The sequence below is a fragment of the Rattus norvegicus genome, chromosome 17 (genome assembly GCF_021556685.1).
Source record: "Rattus norvegicus strain SHRSP/BbbUtx chromosome 17, alternate assembly SHRSP_T2T, whole genome shotgun sequence".
NCBI classification, from domain to species: Eukaryota; Metazoa; Chordata; class Mammalia; order Rodentia; family Muridae; genus Rattus; species Rattus norvegicus.
Window position 1 is genome coordinate 54759298 of NC_141550.1, and position 13313 is coordinate 54772610.

A 13313-nucleotide genomic window follows, 5' to 3' on the forward strand; every position below is an offset into this window, starting at 1 on the left:
TTAATTCATCTACAGGTTGAATGGGACAGATCAGGTCTTTGGGGATAAGCTTATTTTTATCTCTCCAGGATTTATGGAGAATGACAGGAAAATAGATAGAATGGGCCACTGTGAGATTAGTGCAATTAAATGCTAGATTTATTTGCTTATTTCTGGGATTCGTTCATTTTTGGAAGTATCTTTGTGGGATAACTGTAATGTTAATGTCCAAGATCTGACCTTCAGGGGATATATGGACCACACAGGGATCCAATCTTCAGGGATTCTATGTACCACACAGAGAGTTGAAATAGGAGTAAGCAGTAAGATCCAACAATTTTTCACAAGGCGATACATCTGAAACACAAATTGGCATATGGCAAGCGAGCCCCAATAAACTTTATAAAACATTAGATTATTAATAATAGCAATTTTTCTCCTGGAAACTTGAGAGCAGTGAGTTAGCTGCACAATCATCTCAAATAATAAGAACATACACATGCAGACCCATGTGTACATATATGAACACTTACACACACATGGAAATGCACATATTCAGCTACATATATATTTATATATGCATACAAAATTGATACACATGCAAATGAATGTGCTTGTACAAATATACTTACACAAACTAAGAAGAGTGTTGTAGATAAGAGAGTGGTAAGTTTTCAGCACAATAATCCTAAATAATAAAATATACACATACACTTATACATGGATAAATGGGCATTCTACAGCATAACAATCTCAAACAATAACACTTACATAAGTACATAATATTAATAGACACACATATATATGTATACATGCATATATGCGTATATATAGTGGCTATTCCTAGTTGTCAACCTGACTCTATCTGGAATGAACAACAATCCAGAATTGGAAGGCTCACCTTTGATCCTGATCTTGAAGCTGGGAGATATAAGTTTCTGACCTGGATCTTGGTTTGGAGATCTTGAGGCAAAGTGGCTATGAATCCCAGGAGCTTAAGGCAAGAAGATCTTTGAGTTCAAGGTCACCTGGGACAAAGCAAGTCCCAGACCCAGGCTGGGTGGTACACACCTTTAATCTGGGACACACCTTCTGCTGGAGATTTACATAAGGACATTGGAAGAGTCCCTCTTCTCTTGCCTGCCTGCCTGCCTGGTGGGACTGGGCCACCACTAGATCCTTGGACTTCCATTCACAGCTGCTGATGACCACTGTTGGGGAGTTGGACTACAGACTGTAAGTCATCGACCAATTCTCTTACTATATAGAGACTACCCATAAGTTCTGTGACTCTAGAGAACCCTGACTTAGACAATATACAAACACATACACATTCACATATACACATACACACTCATACATACACATACACATATATGCATATGACTACGCACACACATATACACATACACACATACACACACAAACACAAACACACACATGAACCAAAACCTTACATATAGTTCTTAAAGGAATTTGTGTTTGTCCAGTACCAGACTTATTAAAGCTTCTAAATCCTATAAAGTCTTTATGTTGACATAATGCCAAAAATATTTCTGATCTTTACGAATAAATATATACTCATTACTTACAAAACTTTTACAAAGTTTAGTAACCCAAAAGCATAAATTATAAACATATATAATGATTTTTTTTTGCAGAGTTTGGAGTGTTTAATGTGACCACATGGCTGAAATTCAAGCTCATTGTTTGATGCTTAGAAATACTCCAGGAATCCACTCCATCTCCACCCTCCCATCTGCTCCAAAGAACAGAACATTCTTCAGTCCTGAGGACCTGAGGATTCTGACTCCTGACTCCATCAAAACAAAAAGATGATACCGACAAAAGTTCTCTGACATGTGGGATTTGGGTTTGAAAGGTAGAAGAGGAGGTATACTTTTAGGATTGCAAGTGGAAAAACTGCAAGAGAAATCTCTCAGAGAAATACAGAACCATTGTTCAGCTAACGATGCCAAGGTGCTGTAAAAGGACATAACTGCACTATTTTCTTTGCTACAAAAAAAACCAAAAAAACAAAAAAACAAAAACAAAATAAAACAACAACAACAACAACAAAAACCAAAAAACAAAAAACCTCAGGTGAGAGGTGAGGTCAAGACTGTGGTAGCAAGCCAGACTTAACAGAGATAACTGATGTTTCTCTCTCTCTCTCTCTCTCTCTCTCTCTCTCTCTCTCTCTCTCTCTCTCATACACACACACACACACACACACACACACACACACACACACACACACAGATTCCTAAATATTTCCTGTTAGTGCAAGAAGAGACCTTAAAGATGGACATTGCTTTAGAAAAGGATTCTGACCCAGGCAGTCTGGGCTTGCAGTGACTTTCTGGCTCTGGGATAACCACTCCAGAGAACTGCTTGTGACACTGAGGACAGAAATATGAATGTCTTGCAGTTGTAGAACATTCCCCCAAATCACAATGAGCTTTAGCAATGTGCATAGATTATCTTATTTCTCAGTATCTTGAGAGCTGCTCAGGGAACTAGGACTTGTATCTCTGGCTTTTGTGTCTCTGTGCTTCCTCTAATAAATCTTGATAATCTTAATTAAAACATGCTTAGAATTTGGTGAATGAGATTAATGCTTATCCCAGTAAGCATACAACATTTTCTAGTTTTTAAAATACAGTGAGCTATTAATCATTTTCAAAGGAAGGAAGTTAACTGGCCTGTTTCTGTGTCAGGAGCTCTGTAGCTCTTGTCTATGTTCACATTTCAACTCAAGGTTTGCTTTGACTCTCCAGGTTATGCAACAGGGACCTATTATCTTAAAACCACAAGAATGAAAAACTAAGGGCCGAGACAATGTTTCTGTGTTACACATAAGCCTCTTGTTTTATACAACACACACTATTATCTGTAATTTTGCTAGGTCTATTTGAATATAATAAGAAAAGTTTGCAATATTTTGTGCATCTCAGCTCTGGTTAAAATAGCTGTTACAATTCAAACTACTCAGTTCTTCAAAATTCTGCATTTCTGGGTTTTACCATACAAAAAAATCAGTTAGAAAACACAAGGACATAATTATCTCAAGTGAATAAAGTTTGGGGGTTATCAAAACTTCTAGATTAAACAACATAGCTCTTATTCCCTGAAATCAAGCAGGATAGAATTACGGTCAGGTTGGCCAGGAGGGTGCAGGGTAGGCAGTCTCTAAGGTCTGTCAGCAAACTGTATTCCACAGGCTCAGCATTGTACCTAGGATTGACAATGAATAATTCTAGGTTCTTTAACTGCCAGTCAGAAATGAATATTTTATTCCTGGGAATACAAAGAAATAGATTGCATATCATAAAGCAATAGATTGGCAACGTTCTTTTTTCTGTATGAGCTTAGTTAAACCACATCAAACACTTATCTCCCACTAGCTGTAGCAGGATTTCATATTTTCACTTTTGATTTTCAATGTACTTTCTTTCCCAAGGTTAAGAGAAACGGCAGCCATTTAAATAAAAGTTCCATAAATGTTGGATAGGAAAGCTGTAGATGGAAAACCAAAAGTAACCTCTAGACTTGCTTTTACTAACATGGTCCGTTCTGTCCATTATGGGTAAGGAAGTCTTCATGAAAGCTAAAATGTTGTTTATGTGGTTTGATATTGGTCACTGGAGAGCTTTAGGTTAAGGAATAGAGGATTGACAGTTGTGTTTCTTAACACACGTTAATAGACATTCTATGTAGCTGTGCTAGTCTGCTTTCTGCTGCTGTGATAAATACCATGACCAAAAGCAATATCTGAGGAAAGAATTTGTTTCAGCTTACAGATTAGAGTCCGTCATCAATGGAAGTCAAGATAAGAGCTTGAAGCAGAAACCACAGAGGCAGTTGCTTTTTTGGCCTTTTGTTGCATGAACTCTCAGAGCATTCTGCATGGAGACATGCAGGTGTCATGGAGACATAGGTGTCAGTTGATCAGCTCAACATATTAAATGAAGATGTATTCACTGAAGATGTATACAATCTGATTGTATAATGGATAACTGTGTGGTAATACAGGGTTTTATTTTGTTCCCTTTCCTCTAGGAGTACAGAAGACAACTTCATGAATATTTCCCAGAAATGCCCAAGTTAATATGTTCTTGTGTGCTGGAGGCTCTAACCACTAGTGAGTCATCATAGGAAGAGTGGCCACACAAATTCAGACCACACAAGACTTCAACCTGGGCCCTGAGTAGGTCAAAGACTCACCACACATTTAAATTTCCTCAAGAATAAATTGATTGTTGAACTGTACTTTAGAATTGTAATTGGAAAATTGATAAAGCTCACTTCATAGTATTTTCCATCATGTGCTTCAGCTAGTAGAAATGTAGAAATGCACAATTAAATGATGGCTAGCAAATACTTGCAGCCCAGTTGGTTTTTTTTTTTTTTATTAACTTGAGTGTTTCTTATTTACATTTCGAGTGTTCCCTTTCCCGGTTTCCGGGCAAACATCCCCCTAGTCCCTCCCCCTCCCCTCCTTTATGGGTGTTCCTCTCCCCATCCTCCCCCCATTGCCGCCCTCCCCCCACGTGGCCCATACATATACAGCCATCCAATTAGACAAGATGGATGAAGCAAAGAAGTGCAGGCCGACAGGAGCCGGATGTAGATCGCTCCTGACAGACACAGCCAGAATACAGCAAATACAGAGGCGAATGCCAGCAGCAAACCACTGAACTGAGAACGGGATCCCCGTTGAAGGAATCAGAGAAAGAACTCGAAGAGCTTGAAGGAGCTCGAGACCCCTTATGAACAACAATGCCAAGCAACCAGAGCTTCCAGGGACTAAGCCACTACCTAAGGACTATACATGGACTGACCCTGGACTCTGACCTTATAGGTAGCAATGAATATTCTAGTAAGATCACCAGTGGAAGGGGAAGCCCTTGGTCCTGCTAAGACTGAACCCCCAGCCCAGTTGTTTTAAAAACAATTTTTAATGTTTTCCTTTTTATTAAAAAGTTAAGTATTAAAGTTTAAACTTTGTTGTATTTCATTTTTTCATTAAAAATTATTTCAAGACTGGATATTTTAAAAAAATTGGTACAGTACAATATATGCAGTATTATAGCACTTATGGCTTTCTTTTTTTATTGGATTTTTTTTTATTTATATTTCAAATGCTATCCCCTTTCCTGGTTTCCCATCCTTAAACCTCCTATTCTGCTCCCTTCCCCCTTCTTCTATGAGGGTGTTCCTCTACCCAAACACCCACCCTTTCCTGCCTCCCTGCTCTGACATCCCCCTACACTAAGAGCTGGGGTGGTCTAGCCTTGGAATGACCAAGGGCTTCTCCTCCCATTGGTACCCAAGAAGGCTACATATGCAGCTGGAGCCATGGGTCTGTCCATGCATACTCTTTGGATAGTGTTTAGTCCCTGGGAGCTCTGGTTGCTTGGTATTGTTGTTCATATGGGGTTGCAAACCCCTCCAGCTCCTTCAATCCTTTCTCTAACTCCTCCAAAGGGGACCCCATTCTCAGTTCAGTGGTTGGTTGTGAACATTTGCCTCTGAATTTGTTATGCACTAGCAGAGTCTCTCAGGAGGCTCCTGTCAGCATGCACTTCTTAGCATCAGCAGTATTGTCTGAGTTTGTTGGCTGTATGTATATGGGCTAGATCCTCAGGTAGGGCAGGCTCTGAATGGCCATTCCTTCAGGCTCTGCTCCAAACTTTGTCTCCATATCTCCTCCTATTAATACTTTTGTTTCCCCTTCTAAGAAAGACTGAAGCATCCCCACTTTGGTCATTCTTCTTCTTGAGCTAAAGGTGGTCTGTTGAATATATTTTGAGTAATCCAAGTTTTGGGCTAATATTCACTTATCAGTGAGTACATACCATGTGTGTTTTTCTGTAATTGGGTTGCCTGACTCAGGATGATATTTTCTTTTCCCAACTTGGTTGCTATTTTGTCCTAATGACAGTGAGCTTTGCAGTTTTATGAGGTCCCATTTGTTGATTCTTGATCTTAAAGCATAAGCCACTGGTGTTCTATTCAGGAAATTTTCTCCAGTTCCCATGTGTTTGAGATTCTTCCCCACTTTTTCTTCTATTAGTTTGAGTGAATCTGGTTTGATGTGGAGGTCCTTGATCCACTTGGACTTGAGCTTTGTACATGGTGATAAGAATGAATTGATTTGCATTCTTCTACATGCTGACTTCCAGTTCAACCAGCACCATTTGCTGAAAATGCTATCTTTTTTCCAGTGTATGGTTTTAGCTCCTTTGTCAAAGATCAAGTGACCATAGGTGTGTGGGTTCATTTCTGGTTCTTCAATTTTATTCCGTTGATCTACCCGCCTGTCTCTGTACCAATGCCATACAGTTTTTAATCACTATTGCTCTGTAATACAGCTTGAGGTTAGGGATGGTGATTCCTCCAGGTTTCTTACATGAGGAACTGAGCTGCTAAGATGTCAGGGATTGTGTGCCGGGAAATGTAAAGGCTATTCCTACTACTTGGAGTGTGTGTGCCCTCTCTAGAAGACACCGTTTACGAAATGGTATGCTAAAAGTATTGAGATGAATTTACATCTTAATTAAGGGCTTATGAATAAGGTAAATAATTGCAATAAATCATACAGCTTGACTCTACTTGTCCTTTGGTCTAATCACGGCTTATTACTGCATGTTCACTGTTGTTTTTCCATGCTGCCTTTCTTCGGGGAACTGTGCTTCTAATTTCCCAATAGAGCTTAGTGTACACTGTGTGGCACTTTAACTGCTGGATATTCATGTGATTTCTTTATTGTAGTATTGTATAGAGTTGCTGTAATTCTTCCAATGTCTCCAGCATTCTGTTAACTCTGCTCTCCATTTTCAATCTCTAGGATCCTCTAGAATCCATTACTCTTTTCACCACATAGATAGTGTGGTGTTTTGAATAAAAATGCCCCCTTTAGGCTCATTTATTTGCATGTTAATTCCCAGTTGACTATTAAGATGCTTGAGAGGATTAGAAGGAGTGGCCTTGTAGGAGTAGCTATGTAATTGTTGGAGGTGAATTTCTGGAGGTAGTTTTTGAGGTTTCAAAACCTCAGGCTAAGCTCAGTGTATTTCTCTCTGCTTGCTACCTGTAGATGAGGATGTAAAGCTCCCAAGTACTTCTCTAGTGTCTGTCACTTTCTCACCATGATGATACTGGACTAACCCTTTGAAACTACATGCCCCAAATTAAATACTTATAAGTTGCCTTGCTTATAATGACTTCTTACAGAAGTAGAACAGTAACTAGAACACATAGTTTATATTATGTTTTCCACAAAGTTATATTTCAGTGAGGAACTTGATAACCTTTTTAGATTGACTTCTTTCATGTAACCATGAACACTTAAGATTTGTCTATAGTTTTCTGGCTTTGTAAGCTCATTTCTCTTTAATGCTGACAGATATTCCATTGCCTGGATGTACCACAGTTGATCGATTTATTCAACTAACTAAAGATTTCTTGGTTTTGTTTTAATTATTCTAAAAAAATTAGAAAAGAACTATTCTCCCCATTATGCCTTCTTCCTCACTAGCTAAGTACAGTGCTAGCTATAAGATCTATGTGTGGCCAAAACCAGCACTATTGTACGTTTTTGCTTGTGCTTTTCGTTTTGTTTTGGCATTTTTTGGTCTAATTTTTATTGTTTTTTATTTGTTTTGATTTTCATTTATTTTTATTTTGGGCAAAACATGTGTGAGCAAGAAAAAAAAGAGATATAGAAAGAAAGATATAAAGAGATAGTATATAGATAAGACAAACTAGCTAGACAAATGGAGGATAAAGTTGGGAGATCGAGATGATATGGAAGGAGTCAGGAGAAGGAGAAAATTATTGAAACATATTGTATAAAAACACATTTTTTTAAAAAGATTTGTGTGTGTGGAGGGGTGGAGTTCTCCATAAAAATCATGATATTATCAACTACTTCTAGTTTTCTGAAAGTTTTTTTTATATAAATAGGTACTATATTTTGCAATTGTGTGTTCTGTTTCATTTGAGGTGATGTGTGGTATGGCTTCTCTTTAACTAGTTGTATGTGATAATTAAATAATCTTTCAGAGCATTAAATGTTACATTGGTATGTTATTAATTATCCTAATTTAAGTTTTATGATGTTTACATTAATTTTCAGCCTCCCCTTAAACTTCTTATCAATGTATAGTAATTATATTAATAATAGGTTTCACTGTGATGTTCTTATGCATTTACATAACAGATTTTGATCATATTCACCACCTGTTACCTGCTCTTGTCTATCTTCATCTTCAATTAAATTTCTTCTTCATAACTAACCTCCTGATTTCTTCATGTCTTTTGTGCCTGTATGCGACCCAGTGCATTTCCTGGTTTAGACATTCTATACAAATCAGTGTTCTTAGGAAGAACAGAATTAATTGATTGAACAGAATGAATAGGTATATTTATAAAAGAGATTTATTCAAGCACTTACAGGGTGGTCCAGCTAGCCCAACAATGGTTGTCTACTAACAGAAAGGTAAAAAATATGGTAGCTGTTTGGTCTATGAAACTGCATGTTCAGCTGGTCTTTAGTCTATATTAGAATTATGAACCTAATACCAAAGAAAAGCAGAATAGACAAACTTGCCACAAGAGCTAGGGCCTGCACACAAAGAGCAAAACCTTCCCTTTCTCATGTCCTTTTTTTTCTAGGCTACTGAATGAATGACAGCATGTGTATAGGATGATGTATACTTTTCCAGTGGCTAATCATTGTATAAAATCCTTCTTCCCCATCAACTTTATTTGCGTATAAATCTTCAGAGATGTATAGGGTTCCATAACCCTCTACTACCTCTACAACAGTCTCAATTTTGAGAAGCTCTTGTACAAGAATCATGGATGCTATGGATTCAATAGTGCATCAGCTATGGTATGCCTGGAAGTTAGTGTTTGACTCACATCCTTTCCTCTGGCTCTTAAATTCCCCCATACTTTCTTTTATGATGCTGCATAAGCCATGGAAGGAGTATTTATTATCAATGTCTAATTTATGGACAAGCCCACCACACTATGCCCATTTAGTGTGCCCAAATAGCTTCCATTTTGACCTGATTTACAGCATAAAACATGAATTGTTCCTTAAGAAGTCTTCATCAAATCCAAGCAGGAAATGGTTGGTTACCACAGTAACTAAGTTATCATTCATTATTGCATCAATGGGCTCATCTTCTCAGGCTAATTCGGATGTTTGTACATAGAATCCATAGCTGAGTAAGACTAGTAGTGACTGATATCACTCAACAGTATACACAATACCTTTGGCACTATAAGCACTGGGTTAGCAAGAAGTCAGGCAGTTTCCAGTCTAATTCTAGCTTGATCTCCTAATAAACTGTTGGGACCTCAGAGATCTCCCTAGTCAGCATATAGACTGATAGTTTACTCTTGGCACTGGTGTTTTTATTTAATAGCCTATGGTTTCTGTATTATTTTTGGAAGAGGCCAAATATAATTTATATCTTTGTAAGTAGGCAAGATGACTTTTTTTATGCTGGAAGCTTTCAAGCATTTACACTAGTTCTCCATCAAGTCTTCAGTTAGAGTTCATATTTCCATACTCTAGCACTGGTTCATGTGGAGAATAGTGTTAATAAATTTCTCCTGTGGTAACTTGAGAGTCTCAGTATCTTCATGCTTCTCTCTTCAGTTTCAGAGGTTTTTCTCCATGAAATCTGACATTGGAATAATCTAAGAACTGATGTGTTAGAAGTTTTCTGTTTCTATGCCAAATGGCTTGATGGCTTCCAACACTTTCTGTGATGGGACAGAGACCAGAAGCCTCAGGCCTAGGGAAGATGTTTGCTTTATCCTGTAATGGGGAAGAAGTATCTACATCTCATTGAAATGATGACAGGATCTGGAAATTAGACTAGTTTAACCACTTAGGCTTACGGACTTATACTACTGGGTTTTGTTTTACCCTTCTGATATTCGTTCTTTACCCTTCCCTATTGTGGTGTCTCATGCTATGGACTATATCAGTTCTTGAACTGTTGGTAAAATTTGGGAAATGGAACACTCTAGCAAGGCATCAGAAGATAGAGAGTTTATATGTGAGAAAATCTCTTGGGTTCGTGTGGGATAACTCTTCAATTTTTCTCTGCTTTGATGTTTGAATTCTATATTTAAGTGGCTCTGATTTCAAATGCTGGTCCAAGAACTAGCATTTTTTTTTTTGGTATGTTGTATCAGTTAATGCGGTGTAATGGCTTTCTTTAGTGGCAGTCCATGGATAACTCAACATTCTGGCTTCCTTTACTCATTCCGAAAACAGTTTCTTCCTGATCTTCTGTATGATAATGGAGTGCACATCAAATTACTTACAAGTTAGAACTATCTATGTGTGGCATGTCTGTTCTCTAGAGCTTCAGTGTGTACTAAATAGTTCCTTGTTATTTTATCAGAGTAACTCATACATGTGGTGTTACACATCAGTATATTCAAATATTAATTGAAAAGATATTCACTTACAGATGGTGTTTAAAGTTATCATGTCAGATGAAATTACTATGAAAAACACTGTCAATAGAAAATAAGAGGGTTGGAGAGAGGACGCAAAATTTAGGAGTACTTGCTGCTTTGGGAAAAAGGACCCAAATTCAGTTCTGAGCACCCACATCACTTAGCAATGTCCTATAACTTCAGCTCTAGGGAATTTAATGCTGTCTTTCAACTTTTGCAGGCACACCCACACACACACACACACACACACACACACACACACACACACACACACACACACACCACACACACACACACATACAGTCCCCATACCCCTCCCTCCCCACATAAGAAAAAGTGTCAGTATAGTAATGCTGAGATCTAACCTCAAAGTCCATCATTGAAATCATGAAGAAAAGTAATCAACAAAGAAATTAAGAAAGAATAACTAGCAGAATCCAGCAAGTCTCAAGGGGTATGGTGTTAAGGAAGACACAGTCAAAGGACAACTAAGGGAAACACTGCCAGGAGGTAGGTGCGAGAAGATAGAGATAGGAAGTGTTAGAGCTTTGCCCAGTACAATCACTACATTTACTTTGATGCAAAATTAAGGCCACTAGAGAACTATACTATTAAAATGATGGTCATCCTACAACATGTGTGGGAGGAGACATTGGTGTTGAACTTTATAAAAATGGCATTAACATTCCTTTGAATCTTGCCCTCTCAAAGAATTCTGCCTGAAGTTTGTAGGCACATTGAAGGAGAGACCTGCACATTGCCAACTGAGTATACATGGAGTGCTCTCCTGTCTTTGGAAAGAGTTAAATTATCTCTTGAGTTGTTCTAATTATAGATGGAAGATGACTGCTGGGAGGAAACGAGCATTTAAAACTGGATTCTTTCGGAATCCTTTTACCCAATGAAGGACATTTGAGGAAGGTGATGAAAGTGCAGAATTAATTCTCCACATAAAAGACCAGCAATGAAATTTAGGATGCTATGAAAATACAAGTGGAAATGTACCCTGATCACTAGTTAATTAAATCCCCTGTGAAGAAATGTCAAATCATGATGGGGTTAAACTTCTAGAAGAAGAAACTGTAGAAAGCCTAGCTATATTATGACTGGAAAAATAAATCCCCTAGTCTCCAGCACAGATTGAGAATAAACAGTTTAAAGAAAAAAATGGGGAAACAGAAAAAGTCTAAATGAACATAAATAGAAGGAAATCATTGCAGGTATGTATAAGAATTGATGAAGTTCATATAAATTGTGGTCTGTGTTTCTTGTCACAATTTGATAAAAAAGTGTGCAGAGTTGGCAAGGAGTGAAAAATGGGCCTGAGGTCTGGGAAGGATTCAGAAAGGTCAGAAAGAGTCCAGCATCCCCTTGCTGTGAACGCTGCCAAAGAATGATGTCATCCACAGCACACGGCACGTGGAAGTGGGAAGGGGGTCAGAGGACCATGTAATTACAATGCCTGAGGTGAAAGGCTGGGGTGATTGGTTTTAATTGGGATTGCCTGATCTTTTGAGAACTTCTGTGGCATCTTGTTTCATGGCCCCTGTCACCCTCCCCCTGTCCCCATCTCCGGACTAGAGCTTATTATCTGGGTTTTGTTTCTGTGATTATCCATGACGTATTTACACTGCTCACTGACTAGTTCCATGAGCATAAGAAGCCTGTATTAGTCATCGTAATGTCCACCACGTCATTCCCCAGGCTCTTAAATGTGGAAGAAAATCAGTAGACACTCAAGTCTAATCCTTCACCAAAATATAAGTAGCTTTTCACCCAAACAGGGTTTTGGACAGCCTGGAAAAAGCCACTTGAGGTTTGGAGTGTGCTGAATCTACATTCTTTGGATGCCAAAAAGGTGCAAGATCAGACTATTTTAGTCACTGCTCAACATGTAATCATTATTATAAGACATCCATTTATAAAGATACTTTCTAAATTTTCATTTTGACTATCTGCTTTAGAGGTGTGTGTCATTGTGGTTAACCGGTATTCCTATGACTGATGACTACTGCTATTCTGTGTGTGTCTTTGTGTGACTGTGGAGACCAACCCACAGACTGCCTCTTGGGTGCATTTAAAAAGTAATTCCTCTGAAGACAAGAGAGAACTTGTTCAAAATTGCAATGAAATGATATCCTAATGCAAACACACGTCTTGTGTTTTAAAGCTCTTTAAAAATACCCACAAAGAAATCATTTATTGTACTCTCTACACAGCTACCAGAATTGCTGACATATAATACTCCAGAGAATCTTGAGTTTGTCTCAGACAACATGAAAAACTATTAAATTCATAGAAGTTAAGTTTCTTGGTACAAAACTAAGTTAGACAAAGGAGAGCTGGCAAAGCAAAGTTTTATGATTTCCAACTATCTACTGTATTCATCCATTTATAACAATGTTTATAGTAAACATTTGATAAAGTATCATTGAAATAAATTCAGTTATCCAAATGAATGTCAATATGTGAAAACTATGACCAAAAATGAGACAAAATACAAATGTTTTGTCTTCTTCCTTTTCAAGATATGTAGTGTTAGTAGATTGATTTTCTCATTATCAACACTTTTCTACTCAACCTTACATCACAGATAGGCAGCTCTAAGAACAAGTTAAAATGTAAACCTGCAATTGATAAAGTAGCAGTCCAAAAGCAGATTATATATATATATATATATATATATGGTTTAAATTTTCATTTTAAGGGTAGATTACTCCATTCCTTCTTAGTCAAGGCCTATTTTGGGAAGGCACCCACCATCTGGGAAGAGGTATGTTTAGCATTTCTCCTTCTCCCCAAGTTTTTATTTCACTAGTGTGCTATAGCCAGCTGGCCCG

The 13313-nt window shown here is 37.9% G+C and overlaps 1 long non-coding RNA gene across 4 annotated transcripts in view; it reads left to right on the forward strand.

Moving 5' to 3' along the window:
* LOC120097772 (uncharacterized) overlaps positions 1-4984 on the forward strand; it is a 32799-nt gene extending 27815 nt beyond the window's left edge. For 2 of the 4 annotated variants that reach the window (XR_015641289.1, XR_015641291.1), the window contains 2 exons: positions 1641-2082; positions 4042-4981. This is a non-coding gene — a long non-coding RNA (uncharacterized LOC120097772). Of the gene's footprint in view, positions 1-1640; positions 2083-4041 lie in introns of all 4 variants that reach the window. The other 2 variants (XR_015641290.1, XR_015641288.1) reach the window with 1 other exon arrangement.
* Positions 4985-13313: the final 8329 nt, after the last annotated feature.